The 12,578-nt window shown below is 38.7% G+C and overlaps 1 non-coding gene across 1 annotated transcript; it reads left to right on the forward strand.

The window, feature by feature from the left end:
- The first annotated feature begins 10,540 nt into the window (after window positions 1–10,540).
- LOC112825518 (U6 spliceosomal RNA) lies at window positions 10,541–10,648 on the forward strand. Its single transcript, XR_003208718.1, has one exon. It is a non-coding gene; the product is annotated as a U6 spliceosomal RNA (small nuclear RNA).
- Window positions 10,649–12,578: the final 1,930 nt, after the last annotated feature.

The raw sequence follows: 12,578 nt of genomic DNA on the forward strand, positions 1-12,578 counted from the left end.
TCTACTGTGTGTTCTTTTATTAGTAAGCTAGGTTTCCTCCCTTCTCCCCAATACACCACATACTTTTAAAGCCAAGAATAAAAATAAATAAATAAAGCCAAGAATAAGGCTAGAATAGGAAAGATTAGGTGAGAAGAGAAATGCGCAACTGCAAGTGACAGGCAGAGGAAGGAAGCAAGGAGGAAGACCCTGGTGAGAGGAACAAGGATACAGGAAGTCAGAGATGAATGGTCCAGACTTCCCTGAGCTTCAGTCCGGGAGGCAAAGAGCTAGAAGACCTAGAGAAGTTTCATGAAGAGATGGAGACCTCCTAGAGCCGAATGAACAATTGCCTGGCTTTCCAGGGAACGAGCCAAGAAGACATAAAGACTCACAGGGAAACACAACGTCCACAAAGAAATGACAGAAATGCAGGGGTGTGCTGTTATTGGCCAAACAGGCAGACCAGTTAGCACTTGTGCTCCTCCCCTGGCTCTGAAGTGAATCCGAGGAACCCCAAAATTCCAACGTGCCCCAGAGTAGGGACGGAAGAAATAGTTAATCAGAGGGCTGGAAATCCTGCCAAAGGACAGCCATAGTGAAGGAGGATATATGTATATCTTGTATCTCCTATATATATATATATATATATGAATAATAAAGACAGGACATGACAGAGATTCAAGGGACTTGTAATGTCAACAACAGCCCAGGCAAGGCCAAGTCAACCAAGGAAGACCACTGGGTCCTGATCCAGCTGAGAGAATAGGTCACAAATTCACCAGCTGCAGATTTTTTTCAGCCAGAGGACAACAGGACGTTTAGCATCCACCCTGAGGCCCGAGTGGACAGTGCAAGGAACACAGAGGGTAGGGATTCTTCCCTTGCTTTAACTAAGCGAATTACTCCTATAGCCAAGTATAATTGATGTTATGTGAGAACAGTCTCCCAAAAGGACCTCCTCTTGCTGATCTAGGGAATTTACATACGTCAGTGTCAAATGTGCAACGGTGTGTCAGTGTAGACTTTCGGATGTCTAACTCTCTGACAAGTAAATGGATCTCCTAAAAGAAGATTGTTCCTAGCTCCCAGGTCAGAGATTCTCAGTTAATGACACAGGTGAGGCACCCCCAAACTCTTGGTCTATTACCAAACTGTCAAAGACAGAATCCACTCAAGAGGCCATGTACACCAGACCCAATCAGGGTCCATTTAGTTCATGATAGTGCCACATTTTGTTGTGTCAGTCCCTTGATATTCTGACCTGGCATTTTGCCCAACCTGCCCCCAACTAGCCCGAGGAACTTGTATCACCTTCTCAACAATAGCAAGATGTTGTATAAACAGAAAATTATTTAATAAAAAGAAACACAAACTGAGAGTGCTATAGGTAAATTAAAGTTCAAGGCCATCATTTCTGTAGGCTAGAAAAAAATTATAGTCTTGGCAAGTATGTCCTCCTCATCTTAAAGTAGGACCCAGATCCTTATCCTCCCAATTACACAAAAACAAAAGCAAACAAAAAAATTCTTTGAAGCAACAGCCCCCCAAATGCAAACTTTACCAAAGATTTAATGGGGGATATTCAGAAGTTGATATCATACACCACATAACAAAACAGCATAATGGAAATCCCCACCAAACATTTCTATTTTCCCATAAATTCCTTGTCAGATGCCAAGTTCAGGTGTTTCCCCCACCTCAATTCTTCCTCTAGACCATCTTTAAAACTTCCTCTAGAGGTTCAACTCTGTCCCTAAACTTGTAAACCTAATCGGAAGTGTGAAATCCTAAGTCCTACAATGAACCCAGTGATAACTGAGCAAGAATGTGTTGCTCTTTCATCATGGTCTCAGAGATCTCTTCCTCATCCCTCCACTCCAAATAGATTGCGAAATAGTCACCCCAAAGTCATGGATTTATCCACTTTTATTAAAGGTAAATTAGATGCTGCCTATGGATTTACAATTGTACTATGAGCAAATAGTTGGGGAGATCTGGGTTTATAACTTAGATATGGAATTTAAAATTAGCAAAGGGATTATATCGTCTTACCTGCTTGACCTTATCTCCTGCCTAATGTCACGTAGATCCTTTCTGCTGGGCCATAAACACTCACTACTCTGTATTAATACCACACTGAATGGGTGAGCACAATTGTAGTTGCCCAAGAGCCATTGCTAGTATAGTCTCCCCTCTAACTGCAACATTGTTTATTTTCATACATACATTCTTCCAATCTGCAGCACATTTTCATCTAAGTCCAATTTAAAGCACAAAAATGTGATCTTGTACTTAACAAATGTCTTATTCTCACATCAGAGTCCAAATCAGAAGCTCTACAGAGAAAAAAAAATAAGGTAATTTATTAGTAAACTTACCATTTTCTGATGTGGGGTATTCTTAAAAGTTCCTGGGTTTTGCCCTCAGACAAAGCTAAATTTGAATATCATTTTGCCACTTGTTAATTTCTTGATCTTGTACACATAGGTCTCTGAGCTACAAAAAATAATAAAACTTATTACTTAGAAGAACAACAATAACAATTGAGTTACAATAAAGTGTGTGAAGATTTGTGTGAAGATTTAATGAGATGATGAATTTAAATTTCTTAGCCTGGTGTCTGGTGCATATAAGTCAGTACGTGTTAGCTCTTATGAGCCAGGCACTGGGCTAAGGATTTAATGTATATTATTGTATTTAATCCAGACAACCCTGGGACTTGGGCATTACTATTCCCTCATTTTAATCAATGAGGAAGCTAAGGTATAAAAAGGTTAAGTCACTTACCTGGGATTGATTATTAGTAAGTAATGAAGAGGAAATTTGATGCCAAGTGAAATAGGGATAATCATTCCTACCTTACAGTATTGTTGTCAGGATTAAATTAGTGAATCCCATAACATGGAGCATATAGTAGCCATTCAATACATTTTCATTTTCTTTCCCTTTTTGCCTTTACAGAACCCCTGTGTTTCACATTCCATCCCATTAAATAACAAATTATTAATGTTATCCCTTTGTATTGCTACCTCCAAAAAGCTTATCAACTTTTGCCAATAAATTTTTTTGAGTAGGACTTTTCATATTCTCATATAGAGCATGGCAATATGTATCTGCATCGTCATATTCCCAAAACACACCAGGATAAATCCAAACCCTGAAGTTTACCATTTCCTTATTGTCAGAATAGACATTCAGATGATGGTAACCCCAGTAGCAATTTACTCAGATTCACCACATTTCTAATAATCACTAAGTAATTCACCGACAAAAAAATACTGTCAGGAAGATTGATTCATTATTTAGGATTATTTTTTAAAGGCTCATTTTCCTCTTTAACCATCCTAAAATCCATACATTTTCATCTTCCCCCAGTCCCAGGCAAATTCAAGCCTACTTAAATTCTTTTCTCCTGGAGAATCTTCCTTTTCTGAGGTCAATCTTATTCCCTATTCATAAGTCTGCAATGGTTCCCTGCCACCTATTAAATTAATTGCAAAATCTTTAGTCCAACATTCGAAGCCATCCATGATCTTACTCAAAATGAATATTTGTGCCTTAATCTCACTCCCTATTACATGTATCCCGCTCTGTACCAAACTATTCCCTCAAACACCCGTTTAATGTATTTACTCACGATATTCCCTTTATCTACAATGTCTTCTTTCTCCATCCCATGCCAGAAATGTATTTCTATTGACCTTTTTTCTGTATTTTCCAAATCTCCATAAATATTTTGCACATGTTTATTAGCTTTATTCCTTAATACTTGATAACTTTTGTTGCCACCTTGAATTGTGTCTTTTTTTTTTCCTAATACATTTTCAAATAGATCACTCCTGGATAAAAGCACATTATTGATTTTTATGTGTCAGTCTTGCCTCTAACAAGTGTGTCAGACTCTTATTAGGTATTTCAGCAATTTTTTGCAGAGTATATATTATTTTTAAAATAATTTTTTTTTCAAAAAATAACTGTAGCAAACATTTGCATACTATTCCTACATACAGGAACTGTTCTAAATGCTTCATGTAGGTAAACTCATTTAATCTTACTGAAGTAAATTGTTTTTAACAATTTTATTTATTTATTTGACAGAAAGAGACACAGCGAGAGAGGGAACACAAGCAGGGGGAGTGGGAGAGGGAGAGAAGCAGGCTTCCCGCGGAGCAGGGAGCCCGATGCGGGGCTCGATCCGAGGACCCTGGGATCATGACCTGAGCCAAAGGAAGTCGCTTAACCAACTGAGCCACCCAGGCGCCCCAGTAAATTTTTATTTTTAACCCTGGTTCACAAATGAAGAAACAGACACACACAAAAATGAAATAACTTGGAAGAAACTTCCCCAAACCAGGAAGTAAGGAGATTGGGATTCGAAGTCAGTCTAGCTCAAGAGTCCACATTCTTAACTTTAGAGCACACTGTGTGAGCCATGGAGTCAGAGAGACTTGGGTGTAGGTCCTGGGTCTTCTAAATTGGGAAAGTCACTCGCTCCCCATGTTTCAACTTACTCCTCAGGAACATGAAGTGAATAATAGCTACTTTACAGAGTTCTTCCAAGGACTCAATGAGAAAGTATGTGATAGCGTCTTGTGTGTGTAGCATAAAAATAGTAGCTACTAGTACCATCCTTCCCTTCTCTCTCCAAAGAGTTTTGTTCATCTTTTTCTGTTGAAATCCCACATATCTGTCTCTGAACTACCAAGAACTCTGTACTTTTCTCTTGGTAGTTAATCATGTACCTTCCTGCCAACCAGCTATTTGGCACAAATCCGATCTTCCCTGCTAGACTGTAGCCTCCTTGGGGACGGGCAGTACACCTCATTTATTTTGGTTTCCCCACAACACCAGTGCCTTGCCTTACACATAGAACCTGCTCAGCAAATATTTGTTGAAAGAGTTTTCAAATGCACTAGTTGTAAAAAATACAAATACATCTGAGTCTGGTTTGCATCAGCTTATTTACAAAACCATGTGATCATCTCAGAACCGCAAATTTCCATATAGGTAAACCTGCAAGAGAATCAACTTACTTTCCATTTACACATTTGTAGGTATTCATATAGTCCAATTACTACAAACCCTTTGTATGCTCTATAAACAAATTGCCCATTAGCTTCCAGTTAAAAAAAATAGTCCCTGGTTATTTTATGTGAAAATGGGTTAATCACAGTGACCTGCCTTGTTTCATTCACATGAGACAGTGGCTTTGGTGGAAGGAAACAAAAACAGAGAAGCTATGTTGAAATCATTGTAAGAGGAAGAGAAGCTCTCTCCTCTGAGTGGTGCCGCCTGCACTGCATCACGCCCAAAGAGGTTGATTCATTTCCTCCCCTCTCCTCCACCACCCGAAAGCCTTTTCTCTTTTCTCCACCTCTTCCTAAACCCCTCCACCCTCGCCACTGATTCAGTGAATCACAGAGAGATCACCCAACCAACCAGGAAGAAGATCTAAAGTAGGAGAAGAAGAAATACGCTGGGTTTTGGGGGTTTTTTTGTTTGTTTGTTTTTCAATTAGAGAAGAATAAAGGGAACTCTTCACTGGGAGATTTCTATAATTATTAGTACAGTTGATCGTGATAATCTTTTTAAAAATCTTCTTACTGAGGTATAACATATATACCGTAAAGTGCACAAATCATACGGTGCAATGCAATGATTTTCATATATATATATATATATGCAGGGTGTATGCATGTAAACCATGTAGTCCCATCCAGATCAAAAGATAAAATGCTTCCAACACCCCAGGAAAACCCATGCCCCTTCTCAGTCAATAAACACCATCTGCTTCCACAGAGATAACTATTCTGACTTTTCTCACCGCAGATTTGTTTTCCTTGTTCTTGAACTTCTTGTCGTTGGACATGTCATGTCATGCCATCTACATCTATTCTTTTCTGTCCGGCTTCTTTCAGTCAGCATTATGTCTCTGAGATTCATTCATACTGTGTACAGTAGCAGGCTCTTTTAATTACTATTTAGTATTCCATTTATAGATTTTATGAATAAAGCTGCTATTATGAATGCAGTGCTATAAACATTCCTGCATGTCTTTTGGTAGATATAATGGAAGTATTCAAAGGCCTTTCACCTAATCTTCCTACTTCTGCTTCTTAACCTCAGTTGCTACCATTCCAGGAATCTCCCTAAGTCAACCTGGACCCTGGCTCCCCACAGAGCTCTCAGAGGATCCCCCGCTGTCTATAGAGTTTGTTACAACTCCCACCGAGGCTTTCAAGGACCTCCATGATTTGCCCACATTCTACCTCTCCAGGCTTATTTCCTGTCAAATTTCAAGATTTATTACCCTCCCATAGTCTCCAGTCAAAACACATAACTCACTGTTTTCCACACACACCCCGAACTTTTGTTTATGAACATACTAATCCCTCCCTATCCAGAAAGTATTTTCTCATCGATTATAAATTAAGAATAAATATTTGAATTTTTTTAAAAACCATTTGCTTCATATTATTTTAAAGACATCTTCCTGATATGACGTTATGGAAAGGTTATAAAAAGTAACAAAAACGTAAATGGAATTTTCCATCCAGTTTGGAAGGAGCTAGGAGTATACACCTGGGACAATTTTATACACAGATTAAGGTGAGGGGCTTTGAGGAATACTGCTTCTGTCACTTTCCAATTTATAATTAATGAATAAGGAAGCTGTACATCATAGAGGTGAAGAGTAAGAAACTTGGGAACCGAATTGCCTGGGCTCAAATCCCAGCTCTGCCACTATCTAGCCGTAAGACTTGGGTATCTTGCTAACCAAACTGTGCCACAGCTTCCTCGTCAGTAAAATCGTGATTAGAATGGTACCTTCTTCAGAGGGCTGTTGGATGGATTCACAGAATTAATATATGTAAAGCACTGTATCTGGCACCTAGTAAGTGATATGTACAACTCAGCTACTTATAGCGCTGCTATTATCATATATCAACAACTACTATTACTAACTTCATTAACAGAACACTATTATTCTTGGGGATTTGAAGTCTTGAGAGACAAGGAAAATATTAAAGGAAATTAACCTAGCGATATTTTTTGAGAAGGATCCTTCCAAATGAGAGAAAAAAATCTGTAGAGGTGGAATAGTGGACCCAGAAATACCAATGGTTTGAACAGAGGATAGCCAGTGAAATATGCCAACAGTTTCGGGGGGCCCATACAACAGAGTTACCAGTGTCCAAGGTGAATTCATGATTCAGAATAGGCATCTCTGCGAGTACTTGTTTCTCCCTGCTATTGGGGCTACCCATTATGCAAAGGGCAGAACGTGGTACCTAGCAATTCACACTGATGCCATCTGTGTGTCTTGAGACCCATTATCAGCTTTATCTTTAGAGCTTGATCATCTCGGGAAAATAATGCTCCCTATGAGCAGTGTTCCAAGGTATCCCAGAATATTCCATATTTTCTGAAGACAGGTTGCAAGTTAGTAAGAGAGAGGCTAGAGTTTAGTGTCGATTGTGAGTATAATGATTCCGTTTTGTATTATTTTATTGCCATCTCACATTCAAGTAAACTGAGGCAAGAACATGTTAAGTTAGTTGCCTATGACCAAATAACTCAGAAGAAGCAAAAATTGGATATAAACCTATAAACCTGAATCCAGGGCCTGTGCAATTTCAACACAAAGAGCAAAATTTTTAATTTTTTGGTTGGCAGGAATTTGCCACTAGTACCTTTCAACAGATTAAATGCAGTGGGACAATAAGTTCAGATAAGAAAGTCTTCAGTTTTAGATTCAAAAAAAAAAGGGGCAGAGACGTCAGGGACTATTCTTTCTGTGGAACTCTATGGGTATAGCTTGCTGGCTAACAAGAAATGGAGTGTGGAGGAGTGGATCCGAGGGCAACTATTGCCCTGTCTTTCATGGGAACCTAATTGTCTGATGAGAAGAAACAGAATAGGCATCTCAGTGCTGAGGAATGGAGGTGTTGGGGGTCACTGAAGTCTTTAGGTAATTTATAGGGAGTTATATGGTCCTATGTCACATTTATGCTCTTAGAATCCTTCTAGATTCCATTACTCCCTCTGTGTCCCTACCTCACCAAATTTTTTCACTTCTGTTGAATCATTTTTAACACTTCAACAATTATGAGTTGGTAAAGAGAAAAGATTTGAAATGTCCCGTTTTTTAAAACGATGACACCTGTGTAGTCTACTTAAGGGTTGGAAATTTTTTCCATAAGCCCTGCTATGACTTACAAATGTTAAAATAAAATGAATTCCTTTTTAAATGTCTAAGGCACTATATTTATTCTTAATCTGAATCGTCATCTGAAGCATTAATTTGCTTAATAGAACTGTGTTAAATATTGTTTGGAGCTCATGGTTGTCTTGGATAGAAACACACCGACAGAAAAAGGAGAAAGACAACTAAACAGAAACCACACGAACTAAATACCCTCTGATTTATACTGTATTTAGGACAAGTGGTAAGCGCATTTTGTGTGGTGGGGAGTGAAGCAAGTTGAGGACATGCTCATTTCAATCAGTTGCTTCTGTGTAGAGAAGGCCTCATTACCCCCTCTCCTTTATTTGGTAGGAAGTACTTCATGGAGGGAGGTGGAGTTTAAGGAAGGAAAAGAAGAGTCAAAAGAAAGCCATCCAAGGAATAAAGTGTCACTTACAATAACGTTTCAAGAAGACAGAGGACAATAATTATTTTGTAGAATGGAAATTCTGAGATTGCTTCAGGAAGCAAAAAGTTTGGGCACGTTTTATGTGGGCACATCACCTCCCTGGAGGCTCTAATTCTTCTTGTATTCACTGCTCCTACTCCAGGGCTTTATCTCTTTGAGGATATTGGCATTTCCTGAGTAAATTAATACATTTCCTTTTTCCATTATTCCATACTCTGCTCCCAAGTGAGACTGCTCTCACTGTATTGCATATTAAAGAATGTCAATTTCAGGCTAAGTTAAAATTTCTCTCTTGAATTACCATTTTCTGTATAAATACAGGCAACACCTATTGTATTATTTTCTGTTGTTAACTTCCATTTTTATGCACTCAAACACTCTCTTCCCAATGATGTCAAGTTCAATGAAGCCAAAGAGCAACAACTGTGCTTCTTTGTTGAATCCCCATAATATCTGCTCTATGCACATTGCACATAATAAATATTGGTAGCCTAGATTTACAAATCCAAACGGCATATTTGTATCCTTCAATGGAAACCCTAAAGTTTTGCATTCTATTTTTATGAATGTTGCTGTTCTCCATATTTCAACCTCCTGTTCTGAAAAACAGGCTATACCTAAATGAAATTTACCAAGGGAGGGAATTCAAGTAGAAGTAAAATTGTCCTTCTTATTTTTGGTTAACACATCAAATTCTGAGTTTATAATTAGGACATATGTCGTACGGAAAATGCTTCAAGTTCCTTTTGCAAAGATATTTTTTTTTCCACTGAGGAAAGAAAATGGGCAACCTAATTTCAAAACAGAGAAGTTGAACTCTGCGATAATAGGGCATTCATTATTGCAAAATGTTCACTACTCTTCAGGATGATCTGCTGTAGAGAGGTGACCAGGCGGTAGAGACTCCAAGCTATAAATATTCTCAGAGAACTATGGAGCATCTGCTTTTAATTTGTGCTTGGTTGGCTTATACATCAGACAGGAAAACGTCTCTGGTGTCAAGAGGTTTGAACAGATGCCATAGAGTAAGTCCCCATTTCCGAGTGTTTGTTGTCGTTTTGGTTAGTGAACTCCGCCTACCAAAACAAAAATGAGCAGAGTGCTTCAGAGGCTCCCCTTCAGCTTCAGCTTTAACCTTTAAAGAAAGAAAAAGGGGAGCAAACTTTTTTGCTTGCTCTCCCACAGAGAGAGGTTTTTAACCAATGATCTAAGAAACATTTTTAACCCTTTATATATGCAAACTCTGTAGTTTTTATACATTATTTAAGTCTGGAGTTGACTCAACCTTCGTTTTGTTGTCTCCTTGCCCTGCTGTGGTTATTGTTGCATTCTAGATCTTTGCCAGATTTGTGTTTAACCCATTAAGCTGATTAATGTTCCATTTGATCATTTTCATGAGTAAATGCAATGTTTTAACAGCTTAAGAAATGATTGGATCTAAAACTTAGGTAGAAGTTACCACTTAAATCAGAAAAATTGAGTCATACTACGGGAGGTCGACCACACAAATTCTCTGCAGGTATCAAATTTGTTTCCTTGTTGAACAACAGGTTAACTAATAATTTGGTATAACAGTTTCTCAGCATATAGCTTGTGTGAAAAACATCTTTCTAAAAAATAACCATAATTAATATATTCTGACCTATGCATACACTGAGTGGATTCCACAAAATATTTAACTTTCTCTAGTCCAGATTTTAAACAGTTCTCCCAAGACTTGGACCTTTATTAACTCTTTATTACCAGAGAACAGTCTTTTATCCTGAACTTTTGGGTATTTACTTGTTGATTAACTATACTTAGTTAATATTTACCAAAGATTCCTTATGCATTACGTACTTAGATGGGTAGAAAATACAAAAGATGCATAATAATTCTAGTCTTCAGAAACCTTTGTTGTCACGCTCACTTCGGCAGCACATATACTAAAATCGGAACGATACAGAGAAGATTAGCATAGGCCCCGCACAAGGATGACACGCAAATTCCGTGAAGCATTCCATATTTTTAAAATAAAAACAAAAAAGAAAGAAACCTTTGCTGTATGGTACAGAAACGAAACTAACATCTATGGCAACATTACAGGACTAGTGAGTTCTAAACAATGCAAGAACCAAAATTTTTCAATAGGAAATTGGGGAACATAAACATTAATGTGATCTGGGGGAAAAGAGAGTCTTGGGAGAGTTTGGACTTGATCTGATCCTTAAACAATGGAGGGGTAGGAGTGGCTAAAGGGAAGCTGAAAGACATTAGCTCCAGATGTGAAAGCAAAGGGCAAGAAATAGACTTACTGTATCAGAAAAACAGTGAGAGGCAGGGCTGAAGAAATGAGGGCTTACTTGTTCAGATTCCTGAGAACCTTCTCTGAAAGCCATTTGTTGGCTACTTTAACCTCTTTACTCTTTTTTTTCTTTTTAAAAAATTATTTAAATTCAATTAATTAACATATAGTGTATTATTTGTTTCAGAGGTAGAGTTCAGTGATTCATCAGTTGTATATAACACCCAGTGCTCATTACATCTGACCTCTTTGCTCTTGCTGGAGGATTCCCATAGTTTTTTCATTAGGGCAACAAACAGCTCTCAACGGCCTACATGAGAAAGCAAGATGACAGAGCATTTAGGCTTCCCAGATAGTTACTAAACAATGTCCATTTTAGAAGTATATTAGTGCCTTACTCCCTTGTCTAACCTTTCAGGAGCACTCTGGTTAAAAAAGAAAAAAAAAGAAAGGAAAGAAAGGTGGCCACATCTGCATGATCAGTGATGATGGCCAAACTTTATTTCAGAGATGCTAAGGACAATAGCACAGAATGTAGGAGACATGGCTATGAAGTCACGGGAGTGATTCTTTCCTAAACACAGTATAAAGTAAAACTTCAGATGGTTTTGTCACCTTCAAAATAAGGCCCTTGAAAAGCTGTGTGATTATTCCAATGATGCTTCCATTCTTCACGTCATTTTTAGAACCCCTCTCTCTGAACTGTTCCAGGAGCCTGTGATGAAGCTCTTAAATGATCTTCTTTCCCAGAGGCAAACCCTCTACCCTTACCTCCTGCTCTCTGTATCAACATCTGCCTCACCTTGCATGCTGAATTTTTCCTGCCCAAACTGGTGCATCTTCCCTTATTTTGTCCCTAGCCTCTGCTCTGTCCTTGTTTTATCTATGAGTCCCTTCCCCAGCGTTCAGGAAATACAGGATGGGGGAGAGGATACATGGCCTGAATCTGAGGAGGTATTCTCAATTAGCAAGAAGACAATGAAGTGAAATAGAGAGAAGTCGGAGATATGGGAGAACTAAAAAAGGTGTAATCTTAACAACCACCACAACCAAAAACTACTTCGGCAATGGATGGATGGCTAGGCTAGTGTGGGAAATGGGAAAAGGATAGAACATATCGGACAACAAAGGGAAAGCAGCACAAACACTAGAACTTGTGGCGGGAAGTATTAGCGTTATGAACTAAACAGGATAACAAACATGCATAAAGGAGTATTCAGATTCTCAGTTGACTCCTAATTTAGCAGTGGATAATTCTATCCACTTCCTCTGAAGTCAGTCTATCTCTGCCAAACCCTTCTAGTTTGGGGGAATGCAGAATTGGAAAATGGAGACTACCACAGAACCCAAGAGGCAAGAGGAAGGGAAAGACCTAGCAAAAGAGGAAACTGGAGTGGGCAAGTGAGAATCCGGAGTGTCAAAGAGTATGAGATGTGAAAGAATGGGGATCCAAGAAATACCCCAAACAGGCCACTAGTTGTATGCACTTTATTGCTTTCTCAAGATGTGCAATCAATACATCGAATACCTTTAAAACATGTTTGGGTGAGAACTCTGCTTCTTGAACGGAACGCCACTCTGAGACTGGACCACATGCAAGGGCTTGGATAAGGTTACAGAAACAGACGCAACCACTACATCGCACTGGGCTCTGA

This window comes from Callorhinus ursinus, unplaced genomic scaffold, assembly GCF_003265705.2.
Source record: "Callorhinus ursinus isolate GAN/ISIS: 27379988/994484 unplaced genomic scaffold, GSC_fseal_2.0 scaffold4, whole genome shotgun sequence".
NCBI lineage: Eukaryota > Metazoa > Chordata > Mammalia > Carnivora > Otariidae > Callorhinus > Callorhinus ursinus.